Source organism: Dendropsophus ebraccatus, chromosome 5, assembly GCF_027789765.1.
Source record: "Dendropsophus ebraccatus isolate aDenEbr1 chromosome 5, aDenEbr1.pat, whole genome shotgun sequence".
NCBI lineage: Eukaryota > Metazoa > Chordata > Amphibia > Anura > Hylidae > Dendropsophus > Dendropsophus ebraccatus.
Window position 1 is genome coordinate 158,565,948 of NC_091458.1, and position 26,591 is coordinate 158,592,538.

At 42.5% G+C, this 26,591-nt stretch overlaps 1 protein-coding gene across 13 annotated transcripts in view; it reads right to left on the bottom strand.

Annotated features, from left to right (window-relative positions):
- The window catches only part of SRRM3 (serine/arginine repetitive matrix 3), a 249,766-nt gene that overhangs the window by 108,216 nt on the left and 114,959 nt on the right, over positions 1-26,591 (bottom strand). The window lies entirely within an intron of this gene.

Below are 26,591 nucleotides of genomic sequence, written 5' to 3' on the forward strand. Positions count from 1 at the left end.
AGCTTGGACTCTGCTTTCAGTGTCTATCAGAGCAACAGCAGCATCAATTTTCCTATTGACCTCAAGTGCGCTCCAAGTTAAAGTCATGCTTTACAAAAATTTGCCTAAAAAAATAAAAAAATTGCAGTATGTAAAATATTCCTTAGCAGCTAAATACTTTCAACTCATAGCATTCGCTTTACAAAAAGTCAAAAGATTTTTAAAAATGAAGCAATTACGCAAACATCTGTGACAATTTAATGAAAACCGCTATCTGTATATGCCAAGTAAATTCCCCCAAATGTTAGCGTAACCCCTCCCCAACTGCCCTACATTAGTTAAAATATATACATCATTGTGCAAAAAAATGAGACCACAAACAGCTCTATAGGCATTAAAATAAAAAAGTTATGGGAGTCACAAAATGGTGATTTGTGGTTGTAAATAAATGTTGCTGTTTTTTTCTCTAGCCAATTTTTTTTTTTTTTTTTTTTTGCTGTATATTGGCAAAATGTCATTACAAATTACAGGTGGTACCACACAAAAAAAGATCCATTACATGGCTTTGTAAATGGAAAAATTAAAGCGTTATGGCCCTTAGAAAGTGAGGTGGAAAAAATGAAAATGTGTCCGATCCCGAAGGGGTTAATATAAACTCACTAAGGAAATATGGCTAAATACTTTCTTTTATGGTACTCTTTTACAAATAAATGTAGAAGAAACAATTTTCTGTAGAAAAAAGACTTTATACAAGATTCTCTCACAATTCCTAATAAGTGAAGTGTAATTCTCCTTAAACAAATTACACATAAAATAGCACACCCCACTGAAAAACACTGAAGGCCTCGCTTATTAAGCTGACAAAAGTGCTGAACGCAGCATGAGCCAAAGAAAAGTGCCCATTGACTTGAATAGCACATTTCCTGAAATCTGACAGCAGAAGTGCTATCACAGCTCATATTATTAAAGTCTATATAAAATCCAGAAGACGTCGTGTCACACAAGTATCCCGGTATGTTACCGAGGCATAAATCACTTGGCTTATCCACAGAAATCTATCAACACATAGACGTTAATACATCTGAAGAAACAGACGGAAACGTCTACAGTTACTTGCTAATTTATTACGTTATGTGTTAACTATTTTAACTACGTCTAAAAATAAAAAATTTCGAACGAGATTTTCAATAACTAACATAAAATGACTAATAACTAATATAAAAAGCTTTATGGCACTTTTAATAATATTTAAAATATTAACCACTATTTATAATCAAACTTAAACTCATCCAGGTCACCTGGTCCACACCCCACAAGTGCACAAACGGGCACGGATAACACCACAAGGTGACCTACAATAGACAGGAGGTTCCAGCACTTTGCATGAGTCCTATTGCGCGGGGAGATAATCCGCCCAACCAGGCTGATTCGGCAGATTATTGCTCCATGTAATAAAGACAACGATCAGATGAAAAAAACAACATTGGCTGATCAATGTCTTTCAACATGTTGAAAAATCTGTGTTATAAAAACAATCCTCGGGTAATGACTTTGTAAAAGAAAATTAATAAACTTTATACATACGAACATCCAAGACAAATATAAAACCTAGAGGGCACTCACTGTACTTTCTTGCAATCTTTATTTCATATAAAAAACTTAAAATTCAGCAGGCATATTGGTATCGGGCCAGGACGCCAAAAACTCATGAGTACAGGCTATTACAGCTGTTTCGCGCGCATGCGTGCTTCATCAGACCATACCTGACCATGTTCTTCTAGCTTCTTCCCGCAGCTATCGTTGAAACTTCCAAGCTGAACTCTGCAGTGATAGAGCACTCAGCCAATCACTGGCCGTGGCGGTGTCCAGTCTCAGTCAATGATTGGCTGAGCGGCCTGTCACTTCAGAGACCGGCTCAGAAGTTTCAGCGGTAGCTGCAGGGAGCGAGGAGAAGCTAAAAGAACATCGGGGAGCATGGTCAGATATGTATAAAATTTATTTTATACACTTATTTTATTTTACACTTAAGGCAAGGGCTGCACGGACATTGTTAACGATGTCCATGTAGCCCTTGCCGCATGATAGACGAGCCATGTAAAAGTCTCAGTAAACAAACACTGATCTAGAAGATTAGTGCTCGCTCATTTTACTCATTCCTCACTTTACATACAGTGGTACCTTGGTTTAAGAGTAACTTGGTTTAAGAGCTCACAGTTTTTCAAAATTGTGACTTGGTTTAAGAGCATTGTTTTGGTTTAAGAGCTCCCTGTACTGGGTGGGACGGCGAGTTGGGGAGGGGCATGGTCTGCATAGCGGTGTCTACAGCCCTGTACTCTGACCCAGGAAGTCTCCCTCACCTTCCAAATCATAGCAGATTTACTTCAGGCTGGGGCTTGCATCAGGGGACAGGACTGTGGCGGTAATCTCTCCATAGCTGTAACCTCTCTCTCCCCTGCAGTTCTTGTGAGTCCTGATTGGTCCATGCTGTACACACCCCTTCCCCATTGTGATCATGTGACCACACAGACCTCTGAAAGCAGTCCTGTTTCTCTCTTCTAGCCTGTTGTACTACGCTACTGCATTATGGGGATCTGCAGTTCCATCCTGTATCTACAAACTGCTGCTGTCTTTTCAGGTTTATGCCTTTATTATATATTATACTCCACATGCTGATTTCTATACTGTACAGTAACTTATATCACATATTCAGCTGTTTCTCATTGTTTGTTTCATCTGTTCTACATGTTATTTAGGATATAAAATCATTATTTTTAGGGTGTGGAACCAATTGTCTGCATATCAGTGATTTCATATGGGAAAATTTGCTTTGGTTTAAGAGTGGATTTGGATTACAAGCACGGGCCGGGATCGGATTATGCTCCTAATCCAAGGCACCACTGTACTTGGTTTCTGATTTGTTCATCCACCAGCAGTAATTTATAACTTCTGGAACTTCTGGAACACTGTAGGTGAACTAAGTTCTCATTCATTTTTCCTTCTGGGTAGGAGAGATACAGGTGGTGAGATTGGGTAATTATTGGATTTTTATTGTCTATGAAGCATTTAATAAAAGAACAAACAAACAAAAAACATGTTCCAGGCGGTTCTGAACTGGCGACTCAAAGACGAGCAGAAGATAAATACCAAAGGAGGCTTGAAAAATAATCAAACGGACCTGAAAACCGCTTGAACTTGCAGCTGCAATTACTTCTGGTTGCGAAGAGACTGATTTCATTCCTTCCATTGCTTTGATGAGACGCAAGACTGAGAAATTTTCATTCCATGTTCATAAACTCCTAATGAATAGCTACTTTTATATTTAGAGACCTCGAATATATTATCTTTTTCCACCAGTTGTTCCTTGGCCAATCCCCGATAGAGACATAAGGCAAGGTTCCTTTGAAAAGAAGAGCCCTTTTAGACATGAATTTATACAAAGGATGCATCGGCTGACTTTCATTTTGCTTACAGAGTTTATGATTTATTTAAACATGCCTTCAAAGTTTCCTTTTTATTTTACAGTCGGTTCCGTAAAATCTTTTGCTGTTAATCTGTCAGCATGGATGCACTGGGTAATAGCGGGCATGTCTAGAATATCGAGAAGCTTCCTTCAGAAGCAAGCTCCCTCTGGTGACCCAATTAGGCTGCAGAAAGCCTCTTCTCAGCCATCTTATGGTCACAGAAAACCATTTGGATTTGTATGAGATATACTCTGTAGGGGCAAGCATAGAATAAAGTAGACTTTGAAAATTCCTCGCACCAGTCCATGTGTATGCTTCACTATATAGATAGTTTTATAGATAATTTTTATAACACTCCGTTAATAAAAACACAAGTTAGTCTTTAAAGGGGAACTACCAGCATGAATCTAGCCTACTGATATGTCCCTATTGCGCAGGAGACAATGAGGAAGGTATGTCTCTTACCTTCCTCCTCGGCACCACTCTCATGCAGTTAGTCGTGTGCTCCATGGTCAGGTGTGACCATTAGAGGCACTGCCCGCCCCCACAGCGCTGATCAACCCCCAGCCGGACCACCCCTTTCTAATGATAATAAATGGAGTCGGCTGGCCAGGGGTAAATCAGCACTATGGGGACGGGCAGGGCTCCTAACAGTCACACCTGACTGTGGACCGTGCGACTAACTGCGGCGCCGAGGAGGAAGGTAAGAGATATACGTCCCTCCTTGGCATCTCCTGTGCAATAGAGACACAGCAGGTTAGAGTCATCCAACCTGCTGATAGTTCCCCTTTAAATAGTCTTTAAAGAGGTTATTAATCAACCAATGGCACGTTATCTGCCCCAATAATCACTAGAATGGAAGTGAAAGGTGCCCCCGAGTAAATTGAGCATTTTTACTAAACCTAATTCATTAGTCGGCCTTAGGCCATGATCCCACACTGTCTTTTTTTCTTTAAATAACGGCCGCCAATTTAATTTGAAATTAGGGATGGTCCAAACCTGCCGAGGTTCGAGTTCGTATGAACCCGAACGCTCGGCAGCAGATTCCCGCTGTCTGGCCGCTCCGTGGAGCAGGCGGATACAGCGGGAGTAACGCCTGGAAAACTGGGATACAGCCTATGGCTGTATCCCAGTTTTCCAGGCGGTCCTCCCGCTGGATCAGACAGCGGGAATCATTACCGAGGGTTCGGGTTCGTACGAACCCGAACCGAACTCGGTTCAGACCATCCCTATTTGAAATAACAGCCATTGTTTTCAGTCTTAATGATTTCCAGTGTGTTTGAAGGGGTCTCGATTAGTATGTGTGACTGCAGGAGTTCCTATACTTACCTCCCTGTGGTCTGATTGGCGATCTTCTAACACTCAGTCTAAGGCAGACTCTATGGGAAGGTTGACGATTATATCAATGCTATGCAAGGGCATATCTTTAAACAGTATTCAATTTAATAACTGCATGGGGGACTTCTAAAGTGTAAAAAAAAAATTTAAGTTTTTTAAAAATATTACATAGCTCTTTCCCACCGAAATCAATCAATAGAACTACTGTATATTTTATATCTTCTTGCTTATGACAACTCAGCAAAGTACATTGTGTAATACTATCAATAATTTCCCCCTTTAATTTGCATAAAAAATTTATTTTTTTCCCCAAGATTTTGGTGCAATTATAGCATATGCTGTCATTTTTAAGCCACGCCCCTTTTGCCAAAGCCACAAACTGTTATTGGACACCGCTTAATAAAATGTGTAAAACACATAATACATGTGGTGTACTGCATGCGCACCAGTGTTTAGCACAAATTGTGCCAAACTGCGCTATGTTCACACACGAAAATAATACTAAAGTACAGCCGTGTATCGAAGGAATCCAATCATCTCCCTGGGTCAATTTCTGCTTCCAACTTTCTGCTTCAAAAGTCTGACCCTTCATCTCCTCTAACCTGAGGCACTCTGTCCCACTTGGCAGGGATGGATATACAGGCTCAATGGGGCATGGTTATGTGCTCGCCCATCTTATGGCCAGGCAGGGGTGTAGGGAGGGGGGAGCGGGGGGACAGCTGGAGAAGCTAGCTACACCTCTGTAGCCAGAATCACCATTCAGCATAGAGAGCAGGAGGGCACAGCCTAGAGGAGGGATGCCCGATACCAGTGCTGCGGGGCACACAGGGAGCTGCTGTACATTTACTAGAAGTGTACACTAAAGAATCTTACTATAAAGTGCCCGCCCCTTTAAGAACTTATGCACTTTGACACACTAATACACTAACGTATTGCATTGGGGTAAGGGCCATCACTTTCCTATCATCATCCCTTTCAGACGATTCTTCTTCTAGATATAAATATGTTTTATTTGTTTTCCCCTCAAACCTGTAAAATGATGGTTTGTTTGCTTACATTGCATCAGCCTCTGCGACGTCTGGAATTGTGAGTGGGTGTAATTTGTAGTTGTTGGTTGCTGTTGAGTTTATTAGACAAATGTTGTCTGTGCACACAGAATAAATGCATGGCTAAGCACACGACAACGTACACAACCAACAGCAACAAATAACACCCCCTCCACCTCTGTCCATGAATCTCCCCTAGTCTATAATCAGACCGAGATGCTGTGTCCACTATGAATACATTCTCCGATAGAAGATGGGAATCCTCATCCCTATCAATCTGACAATGACCCTTCTTTGCCGTGAATAGGGTCTCACCTACATATAGTACAACAGCTATGACCAGTGGCGTAGCTACCATAGAAGCTGGGTAGGCAGTTGTTATGGGGCCCGTGCAGGATAGGGGCCCAGGGGAGAAGGTAAGAGCAGCGTGTCCTTCTGCTCAGCCCCTTATGTACTGCAGTGTGTAAGTGACCCAATGTTTACTTACATGCTGCAACACAAAAAAGGGTTAACAAGCAGAAGACAAAGAGATCTCTGCTTCACAGCACTGATAACCTCTGACCTATGTTCTCCAGCTGCGCAATCAAGTAGGAAAGGAAAATGTGCAGAGTTCAGGGGTTATCAGTGCACCAGCAGTAAAGCATATATATATGTGCATTGGCTCTAAAATAAAAGTAAATCCAAGTGTCCTGTGGTTCTGTTATTGTAGGATAGAACCTGTTTTATTACATGTGATATAAAAATGAAAAAAATCTATAGTAAGTGATACAAATTGATGTCCTGGTCAATAGATTCTCAGCAAACTCGCTCACTGAATTTCTTTGCTGTCCTTGAAAATTGATGAGGTCCGCGCATGGCGTGACGCATTTTACTACTCACAAGCATCAAATATAGACAACGCACATGTATTATGGATTTATACATCTATTAAACATTGGGAATCATCTTCCATCCACCGCTCATTCAGATTCATTAGTTTTACTGACTGTTTAATGGTCTACTTAGATTCTCCATGCTTAAATAGATTATTATGGACAGAAGTAATGAAAAGCAAAACTGGCCTTCAATGGTAATACTGCAAAGATCTAGGTTATACAATAATCTATCTATCTATCTCCTATCTATCTATCTCCTATCTATCTATCTCCTATCTATCTATCTCCTATCTATCTATCTCCTATCTATCTATCTATCTATCTCCTATCTATCTCCTATCTATTATCTATCTATCTATCTCCTATCTATCTCCTATCTATCTATCTATCTATCTATCTCCTATCTATCTATCTATCTCCTATCTATCTATCTATCTATCTCCTATCTATCTATCTATCTATCTATCTCCTATCATCTATCTATCTATCTATCTATCTCCTATCTATCTATCTATCTATCTATCTATCTATAAATACACACAGACACGCACACACACACGCACACACAGTAGAATTTTTTCCCCTTAATTCATTACAAAAAACCCATAACATGTATACATGTCTCAAACCTGCCCATTCTTTATTTTCCCTCCCTCTCTCCTGAAACCCTCCTGAATTAAACATAAATAGGATATATGACAATTCTTCACAGACGGAGGATCCTCACCAGTTATCAGGCTATTCTCCCCATAACCTAGAACTACTTATCTACAACCCTGAGTTCATTTGCTTCTTTTTTTTTACCTAAAAATCTCAAAATCAGGATCCACAAATCATTCCCCTCACCAAAAAAGCAAAAAAAAAAACAAGAACCACAAGATCCCATTTGTTCCATTTCTTTCCCATTCTTCCTCTTAGTGACGTTATGTTTCCCTCTTTTTCTCACCTCTCTCCTCCTTTTTCCCCTTTAGCCCTCCCCAGCTCGCCCAGGTGCCGCTCCTGAATTATTTCCCGCCAGGACACCGAATGGGCATTTGGCCAGCCCAGCTTTCCACATAGAAAGTGATGAGGAACTTTTAAAGGTATTTCAGCATTAATGAATTAATGAATCTATTAAACCATCTTACACCTTTTTAATAACTAAGAGGGAATTGGCTCAGCACTGATATCATCTCCTAAATGGAAAGGGGAAAAAAGCACCTACACACACACACACACACACAATACAAAACTAAAACTAAAACTTCCTTTCCCTCTTTGCCCCGCACACACCAGGACCACCTAATCCACACAGGATCCCACAGCCCTCACAAGGTATATAAATATAAAAATCAGTAACCATATCCTCATAACCCATATCCACTTCTCCCACCCCTATCCACTCCCTGAGAGAAGGCAGGAGAGACAAAAACAAACAACAACAACAACAACAAAGCAAACCACAATCCATCTCTCTCTTCCCTTGACATACCGTACTATTAATCCATACATCTCACACTGCATCTCACTCAAACTTATTAATGCTTTTTCTCTTAAAGGAAAAGTCCAGCGAACATTTTTATTAAAGTATTATATTGCCCCCCAAAAGTTATACAAATCCCCAGTATACACTTATTAAGGGAAATGCTTATAAAGGGCTTTTTTCCTGCACTTACTACTGCATCAAGGCTTCACTTCCTGGATAACATGGTGATGTCACTTCCTGGGTTACACGGTGATGTCACTTCCTGGGTAACACGGTGATGTCACTTCCTGGGTAAAATGGTGATGTCACTTCCTGGATAACATGGGGATGTCACTTCCTGAATAACATGGGGATGTCACTTCTTGGATAACATGGTGATGTCACTTCCTGGATAACACGGTGATGTCACTTCCTGGATAACACGGTGATGTCACTTCCTGGATAACACGGTGATGTCACTTCCTGGATAACACGGTGATGTCACTTCCTGGATAACACGGTGATGTCACTTTTTGGATAACAGGGTGATGTCACTTCCTGGATAACAGGGTGATGTCACTTCCTGGGTAACATGGTGATGTCACTTCCTGGATAACATGGTGATGTCACTTCCTGGATAACATGGTGATGTCACTTCCTGGATAACATGGTAATGTCCATTCCTGGGTAACATGGTGATGTCACTTCCTGGATAACATGGGGATGTCACTTCTTGGATAACATGGTGATGTCACAACTCCCAGAGCTGTGCGGGCTGTGGCTGCTGGAGAGGATGATGGCATCATCCTCTCCAGCAGCCACAGCCCGCACAGCTCTGGGAATTGTGACATCACCATGTTACCCAGAAAATGTCATCACCATGTTATCCAGGAAGTGACATCACCATGTTATCAAGGAAGTGACATCACCATGTTATATCCAGGAAGTGACATCACCATGTTATCCTGGAAGTGGCATCACCATGTTATATCCAGGAAGTGACATCACCATGTTATCCTGGAAGTGGCATCACCATGTTATCCAGGAAGGGAAGCCTTGATGCAGTAGTAAGTGCAGGGAAAAAAGCGCTTTATAAGCATTTCCCGTAATAAGTGTATATTGGGGATTTGTATAACTTTTGGGGGGCGACACAATACTTTAATAAAAAAAATTTGCCGGACTTCTCCTTTAAACAGCCCCCATATTCCAATTAATAACCACTTTTTACTCAACAAACTGCAGATTTAGAGATACATTCTTTGGACATCCATTTTCTAGCAACCAACAATCTAATTGCAAAAAAACTATTCAGAAGTTTTTTCTTTTGAGACTTTGGTTTCATACCTATTCCCCAATAGCCATACTTTTGGGCCTCCCATATTTATTTATATGAATCTATTCCTAATAGCTTCCAAGATATTCATCCACAGTTTGCACAGACAATTCATACTGTAAATATATTTATAAAAAAAAAAACAGCAGTATTCGGTATATTACATTTTGGACATACCATAGTTTTCTCACAACCAAACATATGTAGTAACCTCGGGGTATAATATAGATAATAAAAAAAAAAAAGTGTCAAACCCAAACAATCTCTGCGGCCTGTGAGCTGCAATGAAGCTATTATTACGACTGATAGATGTTATACCGTATGAAGCCCTTGTTATAGCTCAATAAACAAATAATAGTTTTATACAATAGTCTCTTTTACAGAATACCGAACAAAGACGTGGGTGAAGACTCGCTGACATTTTAAAGAAAAACCGGCGCAAGATTACAACAAAAAAAACATAAAAAAGAAATAAAGGTAAGGGTCAGTGGCTGCATCGCTTTATAGAATAAGCGGCAGGATGCAGCGAACCTTGAAAATGCGGCCAGTAATGAGGAGCCACATTCTGCAGCCCGATCCCTTCATCCTGCCCGCTACTTAACAAGTTACGCTAACACTCCGAGGCAATTTCAGCTCTTTATTTACAGCTATTCAGACAAACAGCTCAGTTTATTAATGCATTTTACATGAATATATTAGACCCGGAATTACCGACATTTAGCAACTGTGACTATATGATTTAGAAGAGCTCCATGTACAGTAATCCAGACAGACACTTTACTCTTTAATCTTGGCATGAAACTCTAAGCAGCTGGATGTGGAAATATCACTGCAAATAATAATTTCACTTTAGCATCAGCCAAAAGAAATGATCCCGGCACTCACCAGCATATCCTTAATGAGTCTTCTTTAGGCAGTGTTCACATGTTTTGCACCACCTGCACTTTGTTGAGGTCAGACCTTTGTTATGCTTTGGCCTTAAAGCGCAGGTGGCACAAAATATTTGTTGGTCTGTCACTGCACATTAAATGTGTGCTGGTGAGTGCTGAGATCATTTCTTTTCCATGATACTACTGTGGACTGCTATATACTTAAGTCACTGGGCACCATCTGACCAGATGGACACCTGAAGTGGGTGGGACGTGTAACTTTTCTGTGGACTGATTAATTGCTCTTTGGGGTGCATGTCTGCCACTTTTATCCACAACAACCTATACTTCAGTTCCCTTCATTGGTTTTACTTGTATAGCAAATTAGTACATGTAAAATAACACATGACTGTTAGTGTGTTTCTCCAAAAATAAGAGCGAACCCAAAAAAATAAGACCTAGCTTCATTTTGCTGGGTTTTTAGAGTAGCTTTGAAATAAAAGCCCTATTCCTAAAATAAGCCCTAGTTATAGTCAGCTGACCAAATCCCTGACACTGGGAGGCTGAGCATTAGCCAATCACTGCCAGATTTAATATGCTCCGTCCCCACAAGCTGCAGGGGAGGCCGGAGTGGCAAAAAGATGCACAGAAGGGGACATTAAATATGGGGGAGGGAGGGTATGTGGTCCACAGACAGAGGGGATAGGGAGCTGGGAACTACCTGCAGAGGATGTATACAGTATGGAGAAACAACTAAAGAGGGTAGAAAGATATACAGTATGAGGACTACCTGTGAATGTATACAGTATGGGGAAAGAACTACAAAGGGGGGAGGTATGCAGTATGGTGGCTAACTACTGTATAGAGTGGGGGCTACAGTGTAGGGGCATACATAAAATAAAAACTACTGCGAAAATTCAGAGAAAAAATAATATAAGACCCTGCCTTATTTTCAGAGGAACACTGTAATTACTTGTAATGTGTACAAATTGTTATATGTTTGTAATCTTAGTTGCGCACATTAGGATTGTAGATAGAGATGAGCGAACCGGTTTCAGGTTCGAGTCCATCCGAACCCGAACGTTCGGCATTTGATTAGCGGTGGCTGCTGAACTTGGATAAAGCCCTAAGGCTATGTGGAAAACATGGATATAGTCTTTGGCTGTATCCATGTTTTCCAGACAACCTTAGAGCTTTATCCAAGTTCAGCAGCCCCCGCTAATCAAATGCCGAACGTTCGGGTTCGGATGGACTCGAACCCGATTCGCTCATCTCTAATTGTAGCTTAATACATTAAAGGAACCTGGTAAAATAGTAAAAATTAAAACTCTCCCAACTGCTTCAGCCATTTACAGAATTAATGAGATTGAAGAATTAGCAAAGAGAAAAATGCTCAATCGATAGCGGCTAAAGTGAAAAGGCCTAATGCATCTGAACGGCAGCCATCGATGGGCTGTTACAGAAGAGGAAGCTTCGGTAAGCCGAAAACAATAGTCCTCTGGGGAAAGGTCACACAGACGTTCAATATTTGTTGTAACATAAGAATCAGCCAAAGCTTTTTCTGTTATGCGACACTATAAAAGCTGCAAATCCCAATGTGTAGATTAGTATACCAGGAGGGTATACTGCATATGCATAGTGGTATTCTAACAACATTTACAATTAAAGTGTCACTGTTGTTTAAAAATTTTTTGCAGAAATCAATAGTACAGGCGATTTTAAGAAACTATGTAATTGGGTTTATTAGCCGAAAAATGCACTTTTATCATGAAAAAGCAGTTTGATGTTCTCCCCTCTGTCTTCATTGTTCTCCATGGAGAGGGGAGGGGTGGAGGGAGATGAGGCACTAAAACCGGACAACAAAGAGTTAATTTACAGCTACATTACCAGGCTATCTCCTCTGAGGTTAGCACTGACCTCTCTGACCTCTAAATACCGGCTTTCACACAGCTCTCACTGTGTAATCCTTTGTTCTCTGGGGGCGACTTATCTCCCTCCTCCCCCCTCCCCTCTCCATAGAACATACAGGACCCAACTGATGTAAACTAGTTGAGATGTCCTGATAATGAGCAGTGAATGAGAGAGAGGAGGGAGAGGAGGAGACCTGGGGAAAGTCTTTTTGAATACAGATAATGGCAGATTTGCCTAATAAACCCAAATACAAAGTTTATTAAAATCACCTGTACTATTGATTTCTGCAAAAAAAATAAAAATACGACAGTGACACTTTAAAGCGACTCTGTACCCACAATCTGCCTTACCCAAACCACTTGTACCCTTGGATAGCCGCTTTTAATCCAAGATCTATCCTGTGGTCCGTTCGGCAGGTGATGAAGTTATTGTCCTAAAAAAATACTTAAATTTGAAGCCTGTGCCAAACAGGAGTATCTGTGCCCTAACTTTGCACCACCCCTCCGTCCCTCCTCCCCACCCTCTTCATCATTAGGAATACCACTGGAACATTTTCTCCATGCTGAACATTGCACAGGTCCTTAACGATCCAGACTATGTGCCGTGCTAAACAGGTGGGGAATAGGAGGCAATCTGCCTGGAGCATTCCTAATGATGAGGAGGGCGGGGAGGAGGGACAGAGAGGGTGTGTAAAGTTAGGGCACAGATACTCCAGTTGGGCACGGGTCTGCCAGTTTAAAAGTATTTTTTTAGGACAATAACTGCATCACCTGCCGAACAGATCTTGGATTAAAAGCAGCTATCCAAAAGGTACAAGTGGTTTGGGGGGGGTCAGATTGTGGGTACAGAGTCGCTTTAAGATAAAGACTTTTTTATTATTGTAATACGTCTATAATTACACACGGCGACAGTGATTATGCGCAGGGGGTGGAGGCGGGGAGATAGCGGCAGTTTGCCTCCGCTGCTTTTATTTCACGGAGCGATGGCCAGCTGACCATCATTACTGTTATCATTTTTTTAACATGTTGAAAGACAAGGATCAGTGATCGGGCATGTCAGCTGATCGTTGCTTTTTAACACTATTACACTAAGGGGTTTTCGGCCATGGTGGCTGATAACACTGGTCAACAGCCAAAAAGGTTCCGACATGAAAACAGTTGATCTTAACTAATTTTGGGGGCTGAGATCGAAAATGATGTTCAAATTTTGAAATTGGCTCTAATTTTCTAGATATAGACGTACTTTCTATATTTCTCACAGCTTGTGATACAATACTGGGAAAAGTTTGCATCATCAACTGGTATATTGGATCATCTAAGGGTCCATTTACACAGAAAGATTATCGGACAGATTATCTGCCAAAGATTTGAAGCCAAAGCCAGGAATGGATTTGAAAAGAGGAGAAATCTCATTCTTTCCTTTATGACCTGATCTCTGTTTATAGTCCGTTCCTGGCTTTGGCTTCAAACATTTGGCAGATAATCTGTCAGATAATCTTTCTGTGTAAATGGACCCATATGGAAAAAAGGTATCAAGGTATCAGATTAGGGCTAGGTTCACACTACGTTTTTGCAATCCATTTTTTTTCATCCGTTTTTTGCAAAAAAAGGATAAAAATAAACGGATGCCTTTTTGTGCATCCGTTTTGATCCGTTTTTCCATTGACTTCCATTAATAAAAAAAAACAAAACAGATCCATGTTTTAATGGACACAAAAGTAGTCAGGTACGTTTTTGTGTACGTCAAAAAAAATCTGTTTTGATCCGTTTTTTTTATAATGGAAGTCAATGGAAAAACGGAACAAAACAGATGCACACAAAACGGATTAAAAAAAACTATGATTTAATATAATTTTCCATACGTTTATTTCATCAGTTGTCATCGTTTTTTGCCTCTTTAGCATTACAGGGGGCGATCTATATAGGGGGCAGCCGGACGCCGGAGCCCTTTACTGTGGGCAGAAATACATGGGGGCATCTCCTACTACAGGGATGGGGAACCTTGGCTCTCCAGCTGTTGCAAAACTACAACTGTACAAGTTGTAGTTTTGCAGCAGCTGGAGAGGCAAGGTTCCCTACCCCTGTCCTATAGTGCTGCACTGTAGAGAGGAGCTGGGGGGCGCCCCCACCCCACCTGCAAGGGGACAACTCTGCTGCATGGCCAGGGTGACAAGGGTTAATGGGGGAGCGCGGACAGGGACATCTCTATAGAGTGCCGTAGGCAAAAGCCGGAGGAAGCATAATGCATGCATCTGTGTACGACATGCCTCCAGCGCTCCATTCACTTTAGTGAAGGCAGTGCGGATAGCTGGGCTGTCCGTACGTCAGAACGCAGCATGTAGAATTCTGACGTGCAGTCTGTCTGTCGGTCCGGCGGCATCAGTTGTAGAATGGATCATCCGAACTGTCCCATTGAAAACAATGGGATCAGTTGAGAGATGCGTTTCCCTCCGGTGATTCTCTACTGTGCTGGAGGGAAATGCCGACGGATGGACGCATGTATGTAAACTGGGCCTGATCAGAGACAATCCCATGTATGAATACAAAAGACAGGTGTAAATGCACTGAGAAGCCATTGAATAAGGACCTAGATTCCAGAGTTCAATAAACATAATTAAGTTGTAAAAATTCTTGGATCTGTCTGTAAATTGTAGTTGATTTCAGATAGAACTAAGTTTCCTATGAATATATTTCAAAAGTTTATGAACAGTGACCGCGCTTCCTTATGATTGCAGAAGTAATAAATATGTCGGCTATTATACTGTATTCTATACAATTCACAAAACAGTAACATGAAAAACTAGAGATAATTCACATTTTTCCTTGAGATATTTGTATTCAGCACAGAAAAATCATTATGAAATGGATCATTTTATTTCTGAACCAAACAACTTTAGAAAATTTGTTGGCCAGTGTAATTGGCCAAATACATCCGATAATCGCTTGGTGTAACAGGGCCCGACGTCATAGAAGCCGGTGCAAAGTGAAGCTCTCTTTATTTCTGGGTAATTAATGTTTATACAATTGTTATTACTATGGAGACTTATCTAGAATCCTTTCTGATACGTCCTCAGAGCCTATTTAACGGTAACTAATAGACTAGTAATGACACCTCCCGGGTTGCTATAACAATAATCACAGTCTCTACAGTTAGGCCTGTCTTATTTTATTATATTATTAATAACATAAAAAACGGAGAAATTTGCAGGCGACAATATGAATCATTCCGCGTATTAACATAACAAAACCTTAAACAATGCTTTATTAAGTGGTAAGAAGATGTCTCACTCTTTCTCCCGTATGATGACGCAAGCCTTCCATATCCCTTATACAGTACACTCCCGCAAAAGTACTGCCTGTTGTATGAGAAACGGAGACAGGACAGAGACCCCATTATAACATATATATATATATATATGCCTCACCCTATTTAACCCTTGGCCTTCATTGTTAGCTGAACTGGGTAAAAATGGAGCAATTATTTTACCTCCAATAAAATTTGCACCAAATTGCATGTTGATAATATATAAATAATGAGATATACAAGTATGAAAACATATATAGGGCCCATTCACATATACTGATATATACCCGGTAGACCCATCGGAGTAATAAAAATAAAACTAATAATATATTTTTTTTTTTTACGCAATACAGAGGTTATATTTATATTACATTATACAATCAATTAATAAAAATAAATAAAGATACAAATGTAATTAGAGACCTGCTCGCGAGGGCTTACAGACTAGGGGTACTGGGGGGGACACGAGAGGCAACAAGTGCTTCATTTGTAGACGGTCCCACCATTGTACACAGAACAGCAAAGGGCCTATAGGTGATTGGGCGAGCCGGTCAAGCGCCATTGTCTGAGTGCAGGTAGAAAGTACAAAGTAGATGGCACCGAAAAAGTTATAGAGTAGGTGGAGAAGGGATAGCAGAGAGTGAGATGAGTATAGGGAATGTTATAAGCCTGAAGAGATGGCTCTTTAGGGCACGCTTGAAACTTTGGGGGTTTGAAATAAGTCTGAGGTCTTTTGGTAAAGCATCCAGAGAACTGGTGCAGCATGAGAGAAGTCTTGGAGGCGGGAGTGGGAGGTTCTATGGAAGATGTTAGTGTAAGATCATTAGCAGAACGTAGAGGACGGGAAGGGCGGTAGGTGGAGATGAGGGAGGAGATGTATGGACGGGCAGAGTATGGGCAGATTCTGGAGAAGTTTTTGAGATGTAGATGACAGGAGGATGCAAGAGGAATATAATAGACTTAATGTGGTCTGCTAGTGGTTGCATTCAGATCAAATTCCCAAGGTATACTATTTCTGTGCAAATCTCAATAGCAAAGTATAAACATAATTAAGCACCAAAAGCTGTGACTAGTAGGCTGTTCAGTCCATTCAATTCAATCAACTTTTTTAAAGAGACACTCCTAAAAAAGATTCTTTTTGGCTAAGGAATATTAGTATGGTGAAGCAAAACAGCAGCCTTGCTCCCCCTCCTATTGGACGGTTCCTTTTCCCCCAATAATAACCTGGTTCTGACACTGCAGAGTGATGAGGGACCTCAAAGGAAACTATCAGCAAGTTCATGCATACAACCCTGCTTTTCCCGATTCCAGTCTTCTGAACCTTAAAAGTCCCAGCATTTTTGAGAAGTTAGACCATATTATAAAAAATATGTAAATGAGGAGCTCCTGTGGCGTACTGGGGGTGTTCCTCGCCCCCCCCCATCACTATTTGGCCCGCACACCACCTCCGATGCTAACGCCTACTGATACATATTAGAGCCCGCCTGCCTATGCTTGACTATGCACAAGGAACAGCAGACCAGCCCTGGAAAGAGGAGGTAAGGGGCTACTGGGAACTATAAGAAGGTTCATGTGCGACTTTTCTGTTCATACTGGGGTGTCTCTCAAAATTTTTAACTTTAAGGCTGTGAGAAAAGCTCCGGGAGGCCCGACTGACACCATAAAAATAGGAGTAAACCAGATATAATGTAGGGTAATGCAATGCAAAATATATTCCTACACAACCTGGCATGTCATACAGTACATCTCACGTTAAAAAGGCAATAAATGACAAGATAAGAGCAGCTGGTGACAGATCTGAAGGGTCATTGTCAAGAAAATTACGCTGGAAATTACCATTTGCTATTTGTAAGGGATGAAAGGTACATTTCTTGCACTCAAAGTGGTTTAGGCTCAATAGAGAGAAAGACGTGTAATACGACCACTTTACCCAGCATTAGTGCAAATTCATTTTACTTGTGAAGTTTAGTTCTGAGCGTCACTGCACAAAAAGAGAAGATGAGGATATAACGTAGTTTTTGTTCTTTAAGATACATTTTTTAACAAGAAAAAATTTCACAGCACTCTAGCAGAGCGCCTTCTTTTACATGTGGCACCCAGGCAAGCACTTCTCATCACTGAGTCCTCCTCCGAGTGCTGTCTGCCTCCTCTTCCCCTGCTATCTGCGATACTGGACCAGCCAATGTAGTAGCAGAACGCATCACGTACGCTTTATGACACTTGTAAATTGTGGCCGGATTGGGCTTCATGACTGTATGGGGAGCAGTTGCTGGTGAAGACATGGAGGGGGTCTATAGAGACAATGTGAGCGTGTCACAGAGCTCCCTCTACTTTAGGCTAAAGTGGGGGTAGTGTACTATACTACTGTAGTCTGAAGTGGGGGTACAGACAAGTCTGAAGTGGGATACAGATAAGCCTGGAGAGCAGAAGAGTGGAGGGGCAGACAACTTTGGGGGAACTTTGGTCTGAATTAGGGGACGTAGGAGTCTGGGAGAGGGCAGAGGCATCTAGAGAGAACAAATGGATCTGGAGAAACGTGTGGCAATATGTATTGGGCACAGTGTGTGACAGTATAAGGAGCTAGTCAGAGAACAGAGGATGAGGATCAGCTGCAAAATAAGGAGACAAGATGTCTGAGCAGAAAACAGAAGGGAGACGTACAGTACGTGAAAGTGGTGGTGGTCTGGACCAAATGGAGGAGAAAAGATACTACTACAGGGAATAACCAAAAAGAGTAGTAGAAGAGTGAAAAAAACTTTAATACACAACAGTGGGCAATTTTCAGCAATTTTAGCTTTTCTCGAGCAGTGAAGAGAAGACGTCACCTGTGATCTACTGAGATTATTGGGGATTCTCCCATCAGGGATGCATCTTCTTGTACGGTCTGCAGCAACGATGGCTGAAACAACTCCCAGCATAGCCTTATCATTGCTCTGGGCATACTGGGAGCTGTAGTTTAACATGTTAAAAGTCTGATGGACAAGAGCTGCGTGTTATAGTCAGGGGCGTTTTTAGTCCAAAAAGTATGGTACTTAGGAGAGTAACACAACTGGAAAAACATCCGAAGACGTAATTTATTAAAGGAGAAGTTCCGCGAAAATTTTTAGTATTGTGTTGCCCCCCAAAAGTTATACAAATCCCCAATATACACTTATTACGGGAAATGCTTATAAAGGGCTTTTTTCCCTGCACTTACTACTGCATCAAGGCTTCACTTCCTGGATAACATGGTGATGTCACTTCCTGGATAACATGGTGATGTCACTTCCTGGATAACATGGTGGTGTCACTTCCTGGATAACATGGTGACGTCACTTCCTGGATAACATGGTGACATCACTTCCTGGATAACATAGTGGTGTCACTTCCTGGATAACATGGGGACGTCACTTCCTGGATAACATGGTGACGTCACTTCCTGGATAACATGGTGACGTCACTTCCTGGATAACATGGTGACGTCCCTTCCTGGATAACATGGTGATGTCACTTCCTGGATAACATGGTGACGTCACTTCCTGGATAACATGGTGACGTCACTTCCTGGATAACATGGTGACGTCACTTCCTGGATAACATGGTGACATCACTTCCTGGATAACATGGTGATGTCACTTCCTGGATAACATGGTGATGTCACTTCCTGGATAACATGGTGACGTCACTTCCTGGATAACATGGTGACGTCACTTCCTGGATAACATGGTGACGTCACTTCCTGGATAACATGGTGACGTCACTTCCTGGATAACATGGTGACGTCACTTCCTGGATAACATGGTGACGTCACTTCCTGGATAACATGGTGATGTCACAACCCAACTCCCAGAGCTGTGCGGGCTGTGGCTGCTGGAGAGGATGATGGCAGAGGGATGCTCAGTGTCCCTCCAGTGCCCTGTGTACCTCAGTGTCCCCCTGCCATCATCCTCTCCAGCAGCCACAGCCCGCACAGCTCTGAGTCAGGGTGTGACATCACCATGTTATCCAGGAAGTGACATCACCATGTTATCCAGGAAGTGACATCACCATTTTTATCCAGGATAGCACTGTGGCCAATGGCTGACTGAGGTAGCAACAAGTGGTGACAAACGGGAACCAGAAGATGATGAAACAGGAGCGGTGAGCATTGGGGTAGAATGACTTGTATTTACTGCTTCCTCAGCAATGTATTTAAAATTCTTTCACATTGGACTATCCCTTTAAAAAAAGCATAGAGAACTGATCCCCTGAACAAAGACTATGCTCCATGTTGGACTAGACTGGATATTATTTATTTATTTTACTAAATTTGAGATGTGATTATTATGTTTTACATATAAAAATTGTTAAAGAATTTGCGATAAACTTTCTTAAAGGGCCCCTCAAAGTGGCATGTGGTAAAAAAATTACACAAGAGATTTTCAGATTCTTTTTTCCCACTTCACGAACATTCTTATTAGCGGCCTTCTATATAACGAGACGGCCGCCTATCCCCGCTATGGCCTTAGGGTACAAACCCACACACCGTATACGCAGCAGATTTGATGCTGTGTTCAGTTATTTAGATCTAATCTTCTGCGTATACGGTGTGTGGGTTTATACCCTTATTGTTATCATTCTGAAGCAAGTTGTAAGTATGGCGCAGTTTGGAGGATGCCGAAACGTCCATGTGGTTTAATAACAGCTGAATTGTATAAGGTTATTCTCACCTTCTCTCCAACCACAACCAATCTCAGCCCCCATATAATTACTGTGATAGGCCGTGTAAAATCTACAATCCAATAAACTCGGCAGGAAACATAAATGTAGACATCTCCAGACTGGAAGAAATAACAGAGTTCTCCGGATTGATGAAATTGCCGGGTTTATTTGCCGTGAGGCTCAGAATTCTCACTCACATTTCACAACCTGAAACACAATCAAATCTTATTTAAAGATGACACGTCTGACCTCTGACCCATGCAGTCTTCTGACTTACTACATGCGCTACCATTTGTGACAAGCTGGAACCACATGGGGTTCTACGATTATTTATAAAAAATATATAGATAGCTCATTGTAAAATTAGACATACAGAAGTCAATCATGGACATTAAAGGGGTACTCTGGAGAAAATCTTTATTTTTCAAATTAACTGGTGTCAGAAAGTTATATAGATTTGTAAATGACTTTTATTTAAAAAATTCAAGCTTCAAGTACTTATCAGCTGCTGTATGTCCTGCAGGAAGTGGTGTATTCTTTCCAGTCTGACACAGTGCTCTCTGCTGCCACCTCTGTCCATGTCAGGAACTGTCCAGAGCAGCAGAAAATCCCCATAGAAAACCTCTCCTGCTCTGGACAGTTCCTGACATGGACAGAGGGGGCAGCAGAGAGCACTGTGTCAGACTGGAAAGAATACACCACTTCCTGCAGGACATACAGCAGCTGATAAGTACCGGAAGACTGAAAATGTTTAAATAGAAGTAATTTACAATTCTGTATAACTTTCTGACACCAATTGACACCAGGAGTGCCCCGGGTAGGCTGGCTGAGGTATTCCCCGCAGCAGGGAGAAGCAGCAGTGGGTGAATACTGTAGCTGGCCTTCCCCAACTGCAGACACCCCTCTCCAGTCCGCCAGTCCTGAAGCTTTGTATAACCAGGAGCAGTCAGTGACCATCAGGATTCTGGGCAGTGGGAAGTGCTGTCAGCTGAGAATGTATCATCAGGGAGGATGAGGCCCCGCACAGATCTTGCTCAGGATGTCTGTGCAGTATGAGGAGCAGATCCCTACCAGCATTCTTATAGGAGGGATAAGACGAGGACTCGGACAATATTGCCGGGGGCACAAAATTGCCGAACATCTGGCATCAGGTTCCAAACAAAGGAATCAGGTACTGAGGGAAAAGAGAAACATTTTTTTTTAGACTCCAAATAGTGTGTGTGTGGGGGGGGGGGGGATGGATCGCCAACATCAGGACCAAACAGGAGAGGCCCCGTTTATATCATGTTTGTGGTCAAGATAGTGATCCTTCTCTGGTGCTGACTATTGCCTGACTATCAAGATAGTGATCCTTCTCTGGTGCTGACTATTGCCTGACTATCAAGATAGTGATCCTTCTCTGGTGCTGACTATTGCCTGACTATCAAGACAGTGATCCTTCTCTGGTGCTGACCATTGCCTGGTGCCATCTTGACAGCTCTGACAGACGATCTGCTTCTAATCTGGAATAGTCCATTGTGGAGGGGGAGCCTGTACACAGAGGAGATCTGTACTGTTCTCTTCAGGCCGATAACTTCCCTTGTAATAGAGCGATCAGCCGACGAACAAGCAAACCCCCGATCAGTGGCCGATCTTAGTCTTTCAACATGTCAAAAAATCATCAGCCTTTGGTGGCACATATCTCCGTGTTATAGGTGATACATGGATGGAGGCGGCACGATTATCGAGCAGTGTAATAGGCTCAGTAAGTGTACATGGATCTAGCTGCGCATCAGGCCATTTGATACAGCATTTTGGGTTCACTTACATGGCAGAGCCATCACAAGGTGGATCAATCACACCGGGCCAAATGTGCAGCCGGAAAACGATTATTAATACGGTCCCACGAAAGATTCAATCACCTGATGAACAAGCGTTTGTTCGTCTGATCACTAGCTCTTATACACGGACCAATTATCAGTTAAAACAGTATGATCTTACTCCGCGGGGTGCGTGCCGGCGAGATCTGTCTCCGCGGGGTGCGTGCCGGCGAGATCTGTCTCCGCGGGGTGCGTGCCGGCGAGATCTGTCTCCGCGGGGTGCGTGCCGGCGAGATCTGTCTCCGCGGGGTGCGTGCCGGCGAGATCTGTCTCCGCGGGGTGCGTGCCGGCGAGATCTGTCTCCGCGGGGTGCGTGCCGGCGAGATCTGTCTCCGCGGGGTGCGTGCCGGCGAGATCTGTCTCCGCGGGGTGCGTGCCGGCGAGATCTGTCTCCGCGGGGTGCGTGCCGGCGAGATCTGTCTCCGCGGGGTGCGTGCCGGCGAGATCTGTCTCCGCGGGATGCGTGCCGGCAAGGTCTGTCTCCGCAGGGTGCGTGCCCGCGAGATCTGTCTCCACGTGGTGCGTGCTGCCAAGGTCTGTCTCCGCGGGATGCGTGCCGGCAAGGTCTGTCTCCGCAGGGTGCGTGCCCGCGAGATCTGTCTCCACGTGGTGCGTGCTGCCAAGGTCTGTCTCCGCGTGGTGCGTGCCGGCAAGATCTGTCTCCGCAGGGTGCGTGTCGGCGAGATCTGTCTCCGCAGGGTGCGTGTCGGCGAGATCTGTCTCCGCAGGGTGTGTGGCGGCAAATGGAAAAACAGATCCGCATGTATTAAACAAAATTGCATTGTTTTGTTTTTTTCATAAAACGTATACGTTAACGGGACTACAGCAGCGTGAACCCAGCTTTACACCTTCCGGGGTGAGAGATTTGGATTAGCCCCTTACACAAGGCCTAGTTTCCCTTATTCACACACCCCGTAATCTACCAATTCGTATTTTCCTACTTGAGTGCACATTGATGTCTATTGGCCTATTCATTATTTTTTGGGTGAATAGCGAAATCTACGGACACAAATAAAGCAGTTTTGTCCTACTAGGTACTCCTGCTCAACAGACAGTATCACACATGACAGGCTTAGATACACTTAAGAAGCTGGAAAGTCCATAACATTGACCCTTCTGCTGATAAAAGACTGTGACCACAGTGACCGCAGTGCAGGATTTGTCCTCTTTAAGTAAATTTAATATTCTAAAAGCGTCAGAGTCTCTACTTAACAGCCAGTCGGCAATCAGGTTATAAAGCCTGCGGGGAAGAGAATATTTACAGTGTGCAAAGACGACATTTAGAGAATATTCTAATTAGTCATAGAAAATGCAGCACATTATCATGGGAGTCTCCGGCACACCGACCACTGACGGAACATCTCAGTACTTTGGTAAGAAATCAAGTTTTCTGCAAACCTGTAATATACAGAATCGATCACGCTGAATGTAATAGATATGTGACGCTTGAGGACTAAAACATCACGGAATCAGGACTGATATAGGGGGTAGCGGGCTGGACACAAGTCTTTTCCTATGAGTGTTACCCCACACAAACAACCTGAGAATGGAGTGTGGGGGGAAAAACCAAAACACCCCTTCCCACAATAATTTCCAGTAGATAAGCAGAAATCTTTCCTGCTTTGGGGGGGTGGGGGGGTGGGGGGTGGGGGGGGGAGCAAAAATGAAAATCTGTCCCATCTGAATGGGTTGCGGTGCCCATACACTTTCAATAGCGGCCAGCCGGTTGGATGATGCCGCCCCAGGGAGTCTTCAGACTGCATCCAACTTCTTCAGCCACTGGTAATCAAATGCCCCACGCTCGGATTTGTACGAACCCAAGCGCTCATCTCTACTGTAGATTATAACTAATCCTAAAAACAGCTGGAAGTTCTGTATTTAGTGGCATTCACATCACCTTATTGGTCACGTGTTGAGGTACAAATTTCTGGCACAGAAACTGTACATATTCAGGAAATAGAACCCAGTCACTACTGTATTATACAACGCCAGGAACACATATTTACCACGTCCAATCCCAAAAAAGAAGCAATGGGCAACAACAGCGCACGGAGTGTAGCTTTGCGGGGATGCGAGGCACTCTAGGGGCATTTATAGTAATGGGGGTGCTACTCTCTAAAACATAGCAGTTCAGACAATCACTTACGAAAAGAGAAGTGGGTGAGTGCCCTCACCCAATAAAACTTGTCCTTTATTAATTTACTTCATAAAATCCATGCAACTGGTGGTAGTTGAAACGCCGAGACCTTCCACAAGCGTGACAGCTGTTTCGTGTGATGTCAGAAGAAGTGTGTTAATCACACGAAACAGCTGTCACGCTCATGGAAGGTGTCTGCGTTCCAGCTACCACCAGTTGCATGGATTTTATGAAAAAAATCAATAAAAGGACCAGTTTTATCGGGTGAGGGCACTCTCATACTTACCCTTTCGTACATATTTACCCAGGGCCGTATTAACAGCTGCTGCTACCCTAGGCACTAAACCTGAAGATGCCCCATCTTCACTCACCAATCAGCATCATGATCTTCTTTCTGAAGGAATTCTCACCACAGGATTGATAGATTGGTTGGTAATAGCTACAGGCGTCACATTTAACACCGCCACACCAGACCTGACCAATACCTCCACCCCCCCCCACCCCCCCTTGAAAAAAAACATCAGATTTACAGGCAAGTCTGAATAGGAGGTGGGAGAAAAATTTTTTTTATAAAAATAAAAAAAAATTCCTTCCCCCTGCTCCCCGGTGCTGCCATAGGCACCGGACCATGGGTGCCTAGTGGTAAGTACGGCCCTGTATTTACCATGTAACACTCAACCACTAAAACATGGGACACCAATGTGACTGGTGATTGGCTGAGCAGGTACATGTAGGTCCCCCTAAGACGACTCAGAAGGGAGAATGAACAGACTCCTGCGGGGGAACATATAGGGATGAAACGGGAGCTGCAAAGGACAGGGATTAATATCTTTTTATTTTTAGCCCCAGAATAATCTAACAATGATTTAGGAGGATACTCTTTTACTACATACAAGGGCTATTCCTCGTATGTGGTATACGTATTCTAAACCTAGGTATAAAACTCATTTTCTTATGTCCTGAAGCTGAGAACTAACAGAGTCAATGAATTAACAGTCAATGAGAAGGAATTTTAAATTCTGCTTAGAAATCCCTGTTGCGTGATATAGAGTTTGGGGATTTGCCAGCCGATGTAATTGCAGAGTAATGGTGGTGTTTTCAATGAGATAATAGCTTACTCAGGAGTCCTGCTATCTCACTTCTTCACAATAACTGGTGTGACACCATGCAAAATCCACATCCGGACAGCAAATACTTTCTGATTTTAGCTTATATTTAGAATTATTGCAGATGTTCTGTACACGGACAACAATTCTGAACACTCTAGTGACCTTGCATGAAAGCCTCAGTGCACAGAGTCTCCTCCAGGACTTACACGCTCATTTATTAGCTCCTAGGAAATGTCACATGGAACATTTTCTATGTACTATTCATCCACTAAAATCCACAAATCCATCTCTAAAGTGACTAAAGACCTCTGCCATCATAGGTGTAAAATATTCCGGAAACATTGAGCAATGAAAAGGTTAAATCTGCAGTTTCTTTAGCCAAAGGGTCTTACTTAACATCCTGCATCCTACTGTCGTGTGTCTACAGCTCCCATGTGTCTCCTATATAACAGACTCCATACTAACCTTATGTGCAGTAAGATCTGGCAGTCATGTCTCATTCCTTTTTATTTGTCCCCTTGCCTTCTGTTCGTAAATTAGCAAGCAGAGCAGAAAGAGGGGGGGATAAAACATGGCAGCAGCCACAATAAAGAAAGCGTGTTTGTAGTCTGCAACCATGGGTCTTCATAGAAGAGGAGTATACAAAATAGTAAGATAATCCTTAAAGGGGTTGTTCTGATCCCCAGATCATTCCTTTATTGACAGTTTATAGAAAGGTAGTTCAGTTTTTTAGATGTTTTACAAAAAAATATATATATATACAAATAAAAAAGCAGGGCATCTGGTGAAATTTTTTTGGGAAAAAAAAATGATGATATACATTGAATCTTATTGGCACCTGAAGCAGCTCCCTATGGAGCCAAAGGTCCTGATATCCGCAGTGTCCCTAAACTAAACCACCAGTCTTTCTGATTGGGCACCATGTATACCTCACGCCTGATCGGTACTTTAGTGCTCTTAAAAAGCTCAAAGTGACCTCAGCCGCTTCAGCCCTCGGAGCTTACAGGACCCCATATCTTTATATAAGACACTGTAACTAGACTTTTCACCTGTTCCCCCCGCCACCTCCAGTGTTTGTTTTGCATTTTCTTTACATTTTACAAACATTAAAACGAAAAAAAAAAAAAAAAACTGTAAAAAATGAAATATATATAATAAGTATACATATCAAGATTACCCTACTTAAAGTGTACCTGTCATGGCAGCCCACTGCTGGATCAGTAGAGATTTCTTAATCGGGAAGTCCG